The sequence below is a fragment of the Lepidochelys kempii genome, chromosome 3 (assembly GCF_965140285.1).
Source record: "Lepidochelys kempii isolate rLepKem1 chromosome 3, rLepKem1.hap1, whole genome shotgun sequence".
NCBI classification, from domain to species: Eukaryota; Metazoa; Chordata; order Testudines; family Cheloniidae; genus Lepidochelys; species Lepidochelys kempii.
In genome coordinates, this window is record NC_136382.1 from 157,218,649 (window position 1) to 157,232,692 (window position 14,044).

Below are 14,044 nucleotides of genomic sequence, written 5' to 3' on the forward strand. Positions count from 1 at the left end.
GTGGAAGGGAGCCCCCATAAATGATCAGTGGGGACTCCCACATCTGTGATTACTATTGTTAATTAGTGCCCAGCAGAGATAAGGGCCACATTGTGCTAGGTGCTGTATAAATGCAGCGTAAGACTGTCTCTGCCCCAGATAGAAATCGGAATAGCGAGACTGTGACCAGCCCAAAGTCACACAGGGAGGCTGTGGGTAGAGCTGGGGATTGACCCCTGATAGAGGATGGTCCAGTGCTTAGGGCTGTAGCCTAGGAATTGGGAACCCTGGAGTCAATGCCATGCTCTGACACAGACGTTCCGTGTGACCTTGGGCAAGTCACTTGGCCTCTCTGTGCCTCGGTTCCCTATCTGTACAATGGAGATAATAGCACTGTCCTACCTCACAGGGGTGTTTTGAGGATAAATGCATGAAGATTGTGAATTGCTCAGATCCTAATGTGACAGGGCCATATAAGTAGCTAAGATCTCCTAAATATTGGCCCAAGCCCGTCCTTCCTCTTCACTGTGGAAGTCCAATGCCATCCCTGGCTGCTTCGTGGGGTATGAAGATTTCAGCAAGCTGTACTAAACATGCAGACATGTCTCACTCCTCCCGAGGGCTCTTCTCCTCTCTCTTTGTGGGGAGCGTCCTGCTCTCCTACTTCAGCTCTCTTATTTGCTCGCTCCCCTTCCAGGCAGAAGAAAAGGGATGGAGAAGAGGTGGAGTATTGCTGATGGGTGTTCAGAAGGCCTTCCTAGGCGCCTATCGAGCTCTGTCGCTCTGCCATTGTTTGCCCGCGATCTGTACTATACGGTCTCACCCAGCACCTGCTGAAGTCAGTGAGACTCTTTCCATTCACTTCCGTAGGCATCGGATCAGGCCCTCGTTGCTGTTCCTAGGGCTGCATCAGCACAGCACCCGAGCAAGGTAGCCTGGATTTTCGGTGATTTCCGGGCTGCGGAGGGCTCTCAGCACCTGCCAGGCTTGGACTGTGCTCCATGCTGCCGCGACCCTGCTTTGCACAGCTCCCTCTGTGCACTACAACTGACCTGTCGGGCCCGATCCTGCAAGGCTTTATGTGCCCCTCCGTTTCCCCGGACATCCACAGGCCACGAGGCTGCTCAGCATCTCACGGGATCAGGCCTGCCAGACCTGAGCCTTTTTCACTGACTTCCATGGGCGCAGGGTTGGTTCCAGAGCGATGGGAGTCGAGCATTTTCTTTCAAACAGGCACAGAAGCTGTTCTGTAGGGTGCATGTTTCTTGGGCAATGTGATTTATTCTGAGGTCTCACTGCAAATTTTTCTCTTCCCTCTCCATTCTCTCTGTAGATAACTCAGTTGTCCCCTCCTCCCTCCACTCTTTCCCAGCACGAAAGAGTCCTTTCCTGCAACAGCTGCTGAAATTGCTTTTTATTTTTAAAACCCTGGGCTACAGAAGAGCCACCTTTATCGTTCGTCTGCGGACCCTGCAGCTTTGTGTCTCCGACCGACGCAACTGCCGATCGTCGAAAGGGAGGTGACACGCGTGAGGAAAGAGGGAGAAGTGGCTGCACAATGGACACGCAGCTGGCCCCGTTCCCATCTACAATAGCATGTGAATTCCAGGAGGCTGCCTCACCCCTTATGGGGGTGTCTCTCCTGAGCAACAAGAATTACCAGCCTGTTCCTCTCCCCTGCAAAGGGGTAAAGGGAGGGGAATACATTCTCACCAGAGCCCTGTGGCAACGGGCAGGTTTTCTCCTAGTACTGTACTTTAATAAAGTTCCTGCAGGGAAAAGAGATTACAGGCTATGCAATCTTATTTGCTATTTCTAGGCTGTATTTCAATAATCCCCCTTTTTAATTTTGCAGCCTACACACTGACGCAGGAGTTCTTTCGCACTCACAGGCCCCCTGCCTTTCGTCAGCGTTGGTCCAAGGAGATGCCTGCGGGAAATGAGTTCTGATGAACGGTTGGATCCAGAACCAAGCTTGCCCCAAGGTCAGTTGTCTTCAGATCTGGGGGGTTGGTTCAGCCCTGGTATACACAGAGAATGGCTAGCCACAACGTTTAGATCCTGAGTGTCTGAAGGCATTCGTCCCTGGAGGTTTGTTTTGGACCAAATGCCCCTGTCTCCTGTGCATGCAGTGGTGAATGAACATGTGAGGTTCAGTTTGGCTGAACTAAGTACCAAACAGTTCATTGGAGCTGCAAAATTAGCTTCTACATTTTATGACAAAAGGCTTCCTTGTACGTTTTCTCCTACTTCCTGCTCAGGGTTATATAGTAAATACAGCTTGAGAGGATATGAGCATGCCTCACGGCATTTGGGGGCTTTTGCTTCTGGCTGTGGCCAGAATCAGGACTCACCAGGTCTGTATGTCAATCAAAAAACGGCGAGGGGCAAATGTTATCCCAAATTTCCTACACTTCAAGGACACTTTCTTTGAGTCTAGGGTGAAGGTTCAGGGAGGCCTCTGATTTTATCCAAACCATCTGTTTATCTACGGCATTTATACAGCTCCGGTCACTGTAGGATGGACGCTTCACTCCTCAGTGCTCTTCTAGTTTCAGCATATTGTGCTTTATTCCTTTTCCCCCCTTCCTTGAATGTCACTTATGCAGCGATCACTCACTTGTCACTTGGATACAAGACAGATGGAACATCTACCCAACCTCAATACACACAAAAAAAGGCACTCGCCATGCTAGAAATAAGGGTGGCTGAGCTGATTTGGCTAAGCCCTGAGGAAAGAATATCACACTATGCTACAATATGGGAGCAAAATGTCACCATTTAGGATAAAGAGAGTGCAGGGCTTTGGGCCCATACGCTGTATTCTAGAATATTCTGGAGCTGTGCCTATGGCTAAACTCAAAGTGCTGGAGGTGAGTCAGTACATGGGCACTTCACTCTGAGTCTATTGTGATCTAATTCATGAACTGGCCTTTTGCCATCTTCCAGAAAAGGCTGGAATTTGGCTCGCTAAGTGGGTAAAGCTTTCAGGATGGCTCTTGTATTATCCAAAGGAGTGCAGCCATCCCTAAATCATCTGCACTCACTGGAATGACAGAGCCTTTTGTGCCTCCTCCCCCATGCTCTTGTGGCTGCAGGTGTTTTGCTGTCCTACTCTGCTTCCTTGAGAATGCTGGACTGTGTATGCTTCAAAGCCATCTGGCCCTGCCCGTCTGTGTCTCATGGGACTCCAGACCCGCCCGGAGGGCTGCTCGTGCTGCAGGTGGCTCCAGACCTGAATTTCTGAACATCCCGTAGATTGCAGGGTGCTAGGCTAACACTGCGTCGCTGCATTGATCATGGCGTTCGTGTGAATGACGTACGGCTTAAAAAATACAAACCCTTCTGCTCCTTTGCCTCTCACTCTGTGAGAACGCACCCATGAGGAGTGACCCTGGTAAAGACCATTCTAATTAAAACAGGAGAATCTGGGTGAAAGGGGCCTTTTTTTGCAGTAGCAGCTGCTGTGTGGAGGAGAGGACATGCATAATCTACTACTCGGGTGATCATACGTCCCATTCTGGCCAGGACAGCCCCCTTTTTAAGCCCTGTTCCAGACGTCCTGAGTTTTTTTGGCAGAACTGGCCATTTGTCCCATTTGCTCCATTTTCTTCCAAAAAAATGGGGCGTGCCCCCTTAATGGGGTGCTGAGGAATGTTCGGGGGGGGGTGGGAGCGGTGATCCCAGCTCCATGCGGCGGGGCTTGGGTGAGCAGCAATACCAGGTGGCTTGGGCCAGGCCCGCATGGCAGAGCTCGGGTCAGCCCTGCACAGTGGGTGGGCAGCTTGGGCCAGCTCCACGTGGCGGGGGGGGGGGGGGGCTCGGCCAATGGCTCAGGCCAGCCCCCCACGGTGTCCTGTTTTCACTTTGAGAAATATGGTCACCCTACCGACTACCCTTTAGCTCAAGTGGTAGAGTGCTGTGTTCTTGATGTTGAAGGTACCAGGTTCTATGCCTGCAGAACAGGGGCGGGGGAGCATGTTCATGCAAAGTAACTGTGACGCAACATTTAAATGAAGTCCCCTTCGCCCCGCAACAGAAATATTTCCCCCTAAGAATCTCTTGATTAATTCATATTGGAAATTGACAAATCAAAGACGTGAACGCACTAAATTCAATAGAAACAGATGAAAATCAAATCATGCCTGGTCTGATGCAGACAGCGATGTCACAGAACAAAATGACTGCAGACAAATAGGCCCTCGGCCTAGAGGAGCCTTCATTAAAATGTGCTGCGAGTATTATTAAGTAAAAGAACCTTGATTTGGTTTGAAAGATTTGGCCACTCATATTCAATATCATCTCAGTAATGTAATCTTAGTAGTTGCTTTAAATGTCAGCCTCATTTGCTACATCTGCTTGCTAGGACTGCTGCCCTGAAATGAAAACCAAAGCCTCATTCTCCATCAATAATTGTACCCCAGAAGCCTTCTGAAAGACAATAACTGCACAGGAGAAAACAATTGCATCCATTTCCTGTGGATATTCCTGGTGGACATACACACTGCGATAGATTAAAGTCACAGGATGTGAAAGGTGTGACTATAACAAAAATAAATTACACCTATTGTGGAGGTAGCCAATGTAGAGGCTATTTCAAATGCAGCAATCTGCGTGATCCAGTGTCTTTTGCCGATATGTAATCGGCATTTGACTGAACACTGGGTCACATTTTCTGCTGTTATAAATGGGTATAGCTCTGTTGACTTTACCTCAGTGCACCCCTTACACCAACAGCAATTTTGATCCATTATAACTAGAGATGGGCTTGTACCAAATATCTCCACACCAGCACCTCTCATATTTGGAGTGTTGCAAAAGCCAGTCTCAAGTCCACATTGACATTTCATGAATGGCCCCTGTGTCTGTAACAGACCAAACCAACCTCACCATCAAATCAACCTCTCGTTCTGGGATGTTTGAAATCTATATCCAGATCTAGACTGTCTCTCATCTGTGTAGAGCCTTGATGAACACATGGTGGGTCTTAACAGACTGAACAGCTCAGGAACTAACAAACTAAACTGGTATTTGGGCAGGTTCAGATGAATGCATCAAGTTTGGGAAGGGATCACCTCCTTCCTCTTTTGTCATTGTGACACACTAGATGTCCTTTATGTGACTTTGCAGCTTATTCTGTTGTCTAGTTGTTCTTATAATTGGAAATTCAGTGGTATATTAAGTGTAGCAGATGCTCATGTATCAGTTACGCTCCACTCCTCCTTCAAATTACAGGCGCTAGATGGTAGCACTATCATGCCTTAGTTGGGAGGATATGCTATTCACTGCTCAACAGCAGCATCCCTGGAAACTGAAGGAGCAACACAGACAGGCTTCAAAGAGCATCTCAGTTAGTCATTCTCAACTAGGAGCATGCTGGGACTAGACTACAGGGCCATCCATGGTGGAAGATAGTGGGAAAGAATTCAGAGTCCACCAGTGATACAAAGGACACCTTGTCTCACCAGGAAAAATCCTACCTCACATATAGGATCCATTATCTTTGCTTTCTTCCAGTGAGACCCCTTGATCCACCACATCAAAGGTCACTCACAAACCCACAACCAAACACCCTTATCAGCCAAGAAAAACAACTACATATTCCAGCCAAGGTCAACTCAGTGTACCGTGGCCCACTTGAAAATGATGGTATATATTGTTGTCCTGGAAGTGCTTTACAGCTCTGCAATTGCCCTTTCAGGTATCTAGGACAAGAACAGCGGGCTGGAAACCGAGATGGAGGGTCTGTGGTCTCAAAAGTAGTTGGAACAACATCAGAGAAACCAAGGGAAGATTTATGACTGAATGAATAATTGTTGCAGCAATGGCAGTGTGCCCATGTAGGCAGGCATGCCTGCGGAAGGCAAGGGTCCAGAGAGCAGGTGGTCAAATGCCTTCGCTGCAAACACTTTCACTCACACTGATAAAGAAACGTCCTGAAAGCCATCAAAACCATTTCTCTGTGAATTAGACAGTGTCCGCGCAATTCACAGCTGAAGGCACCAAGCAACTGCGCTGTAATGGAGTCAATTTTCTCCTTGAAAGTACTAAATATAAATCTTTTCATAGGTATCCACCGGCAGAGCTATTTTTCCCCTCTGCCAGCTGTTGAAAACCATTTCTGTGAGTCCATATCTGAGCTTTCCTCTGCTATCATACAGCTATTGTGCAAAGCTTGACAGCACAGATTTCATGGCCTGTTGGAGCACTTGGGAGCTATATGGCACACAGGAAATCCACACTGCCACTCTTTGCCATCAGGGGAAGTGTCAAGTGAGTCTGCCAGCTGGCTAGACCTGGTCAGTGGGTGGTTCTGTTGTTGCTCGGGGTCAGCACAGCTGAATAACGTTCCTTTGGCTCCCCATAAAATGGCACAGGAAGCTTTGGAGATCATAAAATAGAAACCAGTGTGGTACACTGGTGTTGAGGTACCTGCTATAAAGAGATGGATGAAGGCACTCTACCAATATGTTCCCCTAGATTCCATCTCGTTTCTGCTGTCCTCCCACTGACTAGCTCTGTTGAGATGTCATGATGTAGTGCGCTGGCTGATAATGTGTACCACTGGTTCTTAAGGGATGGACCTCCTCCAGTGTTGGGGAATACGTCTCCCCTGAATGGTAGGGATTCAAAGATTCACCTAATAGGTGAATAGCAAAGCTGATTTCATTTTTGAATTAAGTGCTGGTTTTTGTGTGGGTTGCTGCCACTAACCAGGCAGGGAAGGGCTAGGTTCAGAGTGCTGTTCCTCTTGTCACATGCTGTAGGTGTGGTTCAGCTGGCATAAATTAGCAAAAGGTTTTTAATGGAGTCAGCCCTTCTCAGCAGTGTTGTTGGGTTGCTGCACAATATGAACTTGAAAGCACGTACTGCATTCCAGCCAGTAATTCCTTAAGAAGAAATGGGCCCGGATTCTGATCTCACTGAAGCTGGAACAAATCAGGAGGAACTCCACTGACGTCAGTGGCACAACACTGGCATAAAACCAGTGTGAATGAGAACCCAGTTCCATTTGCTGGAAAAAAAGAAATGAGGACTAGACGCTGAAGACATCAAACTGGTTACCAGAAATAGAGCTGCTTCCGTAGCTAGGGTGTTGGTCATTTTACATGTATGCATCAGTTTATTCAGTGTTTCAGAGTGAAAGTGGCTCTGCACAGCCTACAAAAAAGTTGGTGAAACTCCCGGGATTCCCTGTTCATTCCTGTGCAAAATCTGAGCAAACAGGTGGATCACTCACCAAGCCACTGCTCTCTCCTGATTCAAGTTCCCGCTAAAGATGCATTTCCTCTGTGATGGCCCTGGGGAATCTATAACACAGCTTCTGAAAACACCATGTGGCATAAATTGCTAATAAACCAAATCCTTCCCCTCTCTGGGTTTCCCAGTGTGTTCTGTCTTCCCTGGGCCTGTCTTGGCATTGTCACCTCTTTGGGTCAGGGATTGGCTTTTTTTCTGCCTTGCACAGGTCTAAACACATTGGGAGCACTTAACAATTAATAACAATAGCAATAAAGATAGCTTTGCAGGGTCAGTCTGGGCTTAGATGCTTCATGTCTTGTGCTCACCTATACAGGGTTCAGCTGGCTACTAAACTTGAGGCCAAGAAGGAATTTCCACCTGGATTGTTGACCTTGTGTTGGGGGGGGGGGGGGCATTGCCTTTTCCTGCAGCAATGAGTAGAGATGTAACAAAACCAGCTACATCTGCTAGGATCCGGTGGGTGTGTCCCAATGGATCAATCGCCCATGAGGATGGGGGTGCATTGAGCTGACTTGCAGTAGCTTGTGTTTTGGGGCTGCCCACTTGTGCTCCATAGTCTCAGCCTTTATTTTTAAGAAATGGCATCTCTAGTCCTTACAGCTGAGAAGATTGACCTCAAATCTGAGCTCAGTGTAACTGTCACGAGTTGATCAGGAATCTAGTGGGGTGTGATGTTTTTCTTAAAGCCCCAGGACGTGCAGAATGTGACTACCTCAGAAATTCTTTTTTTAAAAAAAAAAATGAGCTTTTAATCCCTGTGGCTGCAGGATAAGCTTGAAAACTCAACCCGTGAAGCTAGATGGCAAATAAAAAAGACCCAAACCATTATCTGGGGGGGGAAGTGGGGGGCTGACTCATGATTTTGGAATGTTTGGGGTTGGCAATGATGAATATATGGCCCAGAGCCTGAAATGCGAGCTCTCAGAAATGCAAACTGATCAATTCATCCTGGTGGGTTGTTAACTCTGAGACCTATCTGTGATCATTTACATGTCATTGTTGACTATTTCATTGCTGGTCAAAGGAAGAAGAGGGACGAGTAGGTTCCCAAGATCTGCTATGAGCTGGATCTCCTTGTGGCATCTCACCTGGGTGGAGCTTGGATTGTGGGCACAATTTAGGAAAGTCCAACTACTACTTCCCCCAGTTCAATCTCTGCCTGTGATGTGGGAACACCTTGGTACGTCCCATCTTCTTTGCTTTTGTGACAGCAGTACAAGAGTTTCTTCAGTCCATATCCCCCCTAAAATGTAAAAAGCATAGCCAATTCTGCTCCTAGTGAAGGCAGAGGAACAGGATTGGCCCAATGCCTTCGGTTCTTGCTCTACTGCCTACATTTTCTCAGTGGAAAGTGGAGAGCATATTCAAAGGACAGGGGGGTAGCAGAAGCCAGCCTGTTCGGGCTGCATGTTGGCTTTCCAGGGTGGAAAGAAAAACACAGCCTCCCTCAAGACAAAAGAGGCAAGAAAAGAGATTTGTGTTGGTTGGGTGAGTCTGATAGTTTTGAAAAGCCACAGAAAGCAAAGGGGAAAATACACAGGGAAACCAAAATACAGACTCTTTGTATAATGCCAGCAATTTTTCTTTCTTCTCTGTGAAAAAAGAAGCATGAATGTGCAGTGTTAGGATTTGCTCTTTCAACAACTGAGTCAAACGCCATCTAAATTACACAGAGCTACACAGAGAGATGAAGGACATGTAATGACAATGTTTTGTCATTCTTCTCTGGGACTAGATGGATGTAGAAAAGGGGAAGGAAAAAAATTGCATTAGGATTCAGATAGGCTTTTGATGGCAGCCATTAAATGAGATTTAGGGGTTTATTTTTAAACCTAAACCACGTGTGCTGCTCCAAACATGAGTTAACTGGCAAATTATTTGAATTTTTCCATTTTCTTTATTCCTGGGGACATGCTTACCACATATGCAGGCTCTGTACACTTGAGAGAGAAGACAAAAGACGAATTAGAGTTCTGCAGTATACCAGGGCACAATAAATAGCCACAGAGCAACAGCTGTTATTCATACTCCAGTACAAACATTCTTTAGGAAATCTCCTTTTCCTACCTTCCTTTGGGGCAATGAACAGGGATTATTATTTATCATCAGGGGTTTTTTTCTTCCTATGTGTTTGCAAAGCACCTAAAACAATGGGGCTCTGATCCTGAATATGATCTCTGCGATACAAGTAATAATAACTATTCTCAAAATGTTCTTTGTGCTGTATAAGACTCAAAGGACCAGCTCCAAAGCCTACCGAAGTCAATGGGAAAGGGCTTTGGGTCAGGCCCACAATGAAGATGGGTCCTGCTGTGAGCAGTTTATGATCAAGAAGACCAACACAGAGGGGACAGGACCAACTAGGAATCCAAAGGAGGAAATAACTTGGAGAATTATTTTCCCAGGGGTTATCCATTAGAACCATGTTGGTTTAACCTTGCACAATCACATTCCACTATTGGGAGGCAATTTCCCTCCCAGAGAAGAGCATCCCACCTTCTTTACTTATGAAGGAGAATCTTGTGCTTGGAGCACAGGCTGGTGAATCCAGAAACCTGAGTTCTGTTCCTGGCTCTGCTACTGACTCCCTGTGTACCCTTGGCAAACTCACTTCACCTGTTCATGCCTCATTTTTTTCCCATCTGTAACTTGGCCAGAGTCTGGAAAGAGGATGCCTGGATTGATTTTGTTTTTATGATGTTTAATATCTTATTTCAAAAGAACACCAGGGAAAAAATGTTCTCCATTTTGAAATGGTTCTGTCAGGTGCAGCTGCTGCACTGCCCAGGCTAGTGGTCTGTAGGCCAGGGATGTGCTGCCGTTCTGCTACCGCCATAACAAACGACGCTGCTGTGTGTCTCGGAGCCGGACCTGGAGCAGAGCTTTCCCAAACTGCAGGTTCTTCTGACCTGGTCCAGCCTATGGTACAAGTCAGCTACAGAAGCTATTCAGATTAGGCTTTACACTAAGGTGTTTGGCTCATAGCCCCTCTGGGGTTTAAGTGATGCAGAGCCCGTGTGCTGCCTCTCTGAACAGAGGTGATTTTCACCCCTTGTAGGCAGAAAGTGGATTACCTCTCTCTGAAACAGCTTCAATTAGCCCACTTCTTTGTAGCCTCAGGTGGCACGTGACCAGGTTTCATCCCTGAATTTGGTTCGCTGGTTGGCTCATTCGCTTCCCCGGCCCAGGCCGGGTACTGATGGGAAGCACTACATGAAAGCTGATCCATGCCCCCCATTAGCCCACTGTCAGAGGCAGACCCGGTGGGATCCTGAGTGTTAGAGATGGAAAAGAATTATTAGATCATGCAGTCCATTCCCTGCAAACATCAATTGACCCAACAGCTGCATTTCAGATGGATAAATATCCTTCCCATAATGTGGCGCACCAGAACCACATTGGCCCTTTTTGCTGCCATATTGGGTTGCAGCCTCGTCTTTGATTTAACCTTTCAGATTTACTTGTTTTTAGCTCCCCCCGCCCACTGAATCCCTGTAGTCTGGATTATTTTTCCCTCAGGTGCACTTGCCCATGTTCAATCTACATTTGGTATCTAAATGCTCTAGGACCCAATGCAGTGTTTTTGGTCACTCTAGTATTTCCCAATGTCTCCTGTTCTACTGCCCTCTGTAGGGCTGGTCAAATGTTAGTTGAGAATAAATCAGCTGATGAATTTAGCCTTTTTTTCATTTGAACATTGGGCAGGAACCAATTCTAATCTCTTCAATTGTGTTCATGGCCAAAACTAGCCATTAAATGTACATAGCAAGATTTTCTTCTATATAACCTTCCCCCTTACTGCTTGTGATTCTTTCCCTTCTTCAGACACCTGCAGCAGATACTCTTTATGCAGCTGACAGTGGCTCTGATGCTTGTCTGGCAAATGAAGAGAGGTGGGAGGCTATTCAAGGTGTTTTCAGTGTTCCTCAGCTCCCCGGCAATTGCTTCTAATAGCTGGGGGACAGTTACTGCTGGAGGACTGTTTGATTTCTGCACAAGTCTGAATCCTACAACGTGATCACGGGCTCTGCTGATCACTGTGCCCGATACCAAGGCTGTGGACAAGCTAAGTCAACAATATCCTTAATTCCAAACATCTCTCTCTCTCGATCTCACACACACACTGCAGTAACTAGACAGTAAGCACAGAATTAAGAATTGTATTAGTTGGTACATAAAGGATCCTGCCTCATCTGGCTTCCTGGATGTAGGCAACCATTACAGTTATATTTAATTACAGTTGCTTCAGTTACTTGCTGCTGTTATTATTATTATTATCTATCAGTATTATGTGATGGGGGATTTAAAAAAAAATAGCCTTCCCAACCCACAAGAGCTTGATGCATAAAAAGAGGAAAGCCACCATTGCAAATTTCCCCATGAGTCACCATTAAATCCTGACCACGAACCAACTCTGTAGGTTTGGGTAACCAGTTTTGTTAAACCCTCCACAGAATTCCTGCATTTTAGGTGCTCAGATACACTCATTTGCCGTTCACCTCCCTAAAAATTCTCATTGTGCCTAATAATTAATTTATAAGTAGTAGTAGGGGAGCAAGTTGAGGCTGAAGTTATGAGCTCTGGGAGTTGAATCATTTGAAAGTGGGGAGGGGAAACTCTGCAGCATAAAGACATTATTTATGAGACAATGACAAAAGAACTAGCTAGAAGATCGGCACTCTCATCCCTTTTGCTCATTCCTCAAGAGAGAGGCTGCAGTTTCATCCTCTTAGCCATAAGCCTTGTCTAGACTGATATTTTGCCTCAATTTCAGGAATCAATATAGCTTTGTCAGTGCAACTCCCGAGCATTTCAGCCAGGGGTGACCTCCACTGGTACAAAAGGCAGCTTTGCCTAGGGGCTGCACTGGAGCAGCTAAATCCCTGGCTGGCCACTGCTGGCTGAAATGGCAGCAAGCCCCCCAGTCTAGATAAAGCCCACAGCTCAGTGGCAGATCTGCTACTGGGGCACCTGGAGCCCTAGCCCTACTCAGAAAGATAACCAAATAATGATCAAGTAAAATACATTTACCTTCCTCCCTGTTCTATGCACCATTCGTGGCTATTAGCTTCTCACTTTGTTGCTTCTGTCTTCCAGGGGAAGGATCCATGTGAGGGAATTGGGGATGAGCTACTGCTCCAGTGCCCCAGACCCACGAGGGGGTCTCCAAAGCAGCATGCCCGTCATTAAAGTGCCAGAACTTAAGCAACCCAGCAACTTCAGCAGATATGTTAGGGACACTTGCAAAAGTGCCTTTAGGTACTGAGCTCATGTAGCTAACCCACACCGAGGCTTACAGTAGGGTTGAAAGTGGGGGCTGTTAGACCTGAAAAAAAAAGAAAAAGAAAAGAGCCTTCATAGCTCGAGCAAAAGGACTAAATCCTCTAGTGGGAAGCAATAGCAGACCTGTAAATCTCTTATGTGGAGCAGCCAGTGGAGGGGGACAGGCTCAGACTCTCTTAGTGTATTATGGCTCCTAGCCTTAGCGTTGGGCACAGTGATCGGTGTCTGCATGCAGATAAGGGTGGCTACAGTGTCCCGATTAACTATCTGGCCTAGAGCTGCCACTGCTAGGGCTGCTATCCAGCCGTGAACCTCTGCAGCTGACGCCTCTGTGTGACATTGAATAGAACCTGAAATAAAGCAGGGCTAGAAGGAAGTGATGAGAAGTGGAATAGCTAGAGACCATCACAGAGATGGTGAAAAGAAGGACAAAATTGTGAATTAGGGCCCCTGCGCTATTGGTGGCATTTCAGGATATTCCTCCCTCACATCCATGTATGGAAATAGCCTACAGGCCATGTCCAAAGTGCTGTGAGCCAAAGACCCTACAGACCAAACTTCCCTGAGGTCAATGAGCTAATTCCTGAGTCTGTACACATCCCTGCCTGATTACCATCATTAGATTGCAGTTGTGCCCATGAGGTGCTTGGTGCTTTCCAAACTTGTAAGAAGGCCCAGGCCCTGCCCCAAAGAGCTTGGAGTCTGCAAGACAGAACCAGCCAAAAGGTGGTGGCAGGGAACACAACACACAAGCAGGATGGTGGGAGTGGCAGCTGGCACGCACTTTGGTTCTTTCCCCAACTGTCCTGCCTCCTGACAATGAGTCGGGTCATTTCTTGGAGGCTTCATGACACATCAGGCTTGAGGGAGGGGTCTGACCAATAAGAGGGAAGCAGCCTGGTGTGTCAACTTGGCTGCCTATGGGGCAGAGTGGAAGAAAAGGCGGAGACGGCTGTGGGATAGTAGGATGAGCAGGATTTCAATGTTGTCCTCGCTGGCAGAATGGAGGGGGACATGGAGCGCCAGCAAAATAGACAGGGCCAGAGATATGGAGAGCCTTCTGCAGGGTGACAAGATGACTGGAGTCTGATGTGGTAGAGAAGTGGGAAGCCAGAGGAGGGATTCAAACAGAGGGTGATGCAGTCAGTTCGAGGGGCTGGGAAGATGACCTTGGCAACTGCATTTTGCATGGATTATGGTGGGAGGGGCAATAAAAGAAGAGGTCACAATAAATCAAGGCAGGATTGAGGATTAGAGTTTTTGATGTTTGGACAGAGAGAAAAGCTCAGATCTTAGAGATAAAGCTCCCATGGGAATCAGTGAGGCCAAATCCCTGAAGTCTGTGCTCAGTTTTTCACTAGTTATTACTGAGGTAAAACCCCACTGACATGAACGGGAGTTTGCCAGAGAACAAATCAAACAAAAATGAAACAAGTACTTCCATGTTTGGCCCAGTAGGAACACTGTTTTAAGTTGCAGTGTTTAGGATGGTAAAACTCAGTGGTATATTTTTATAAGG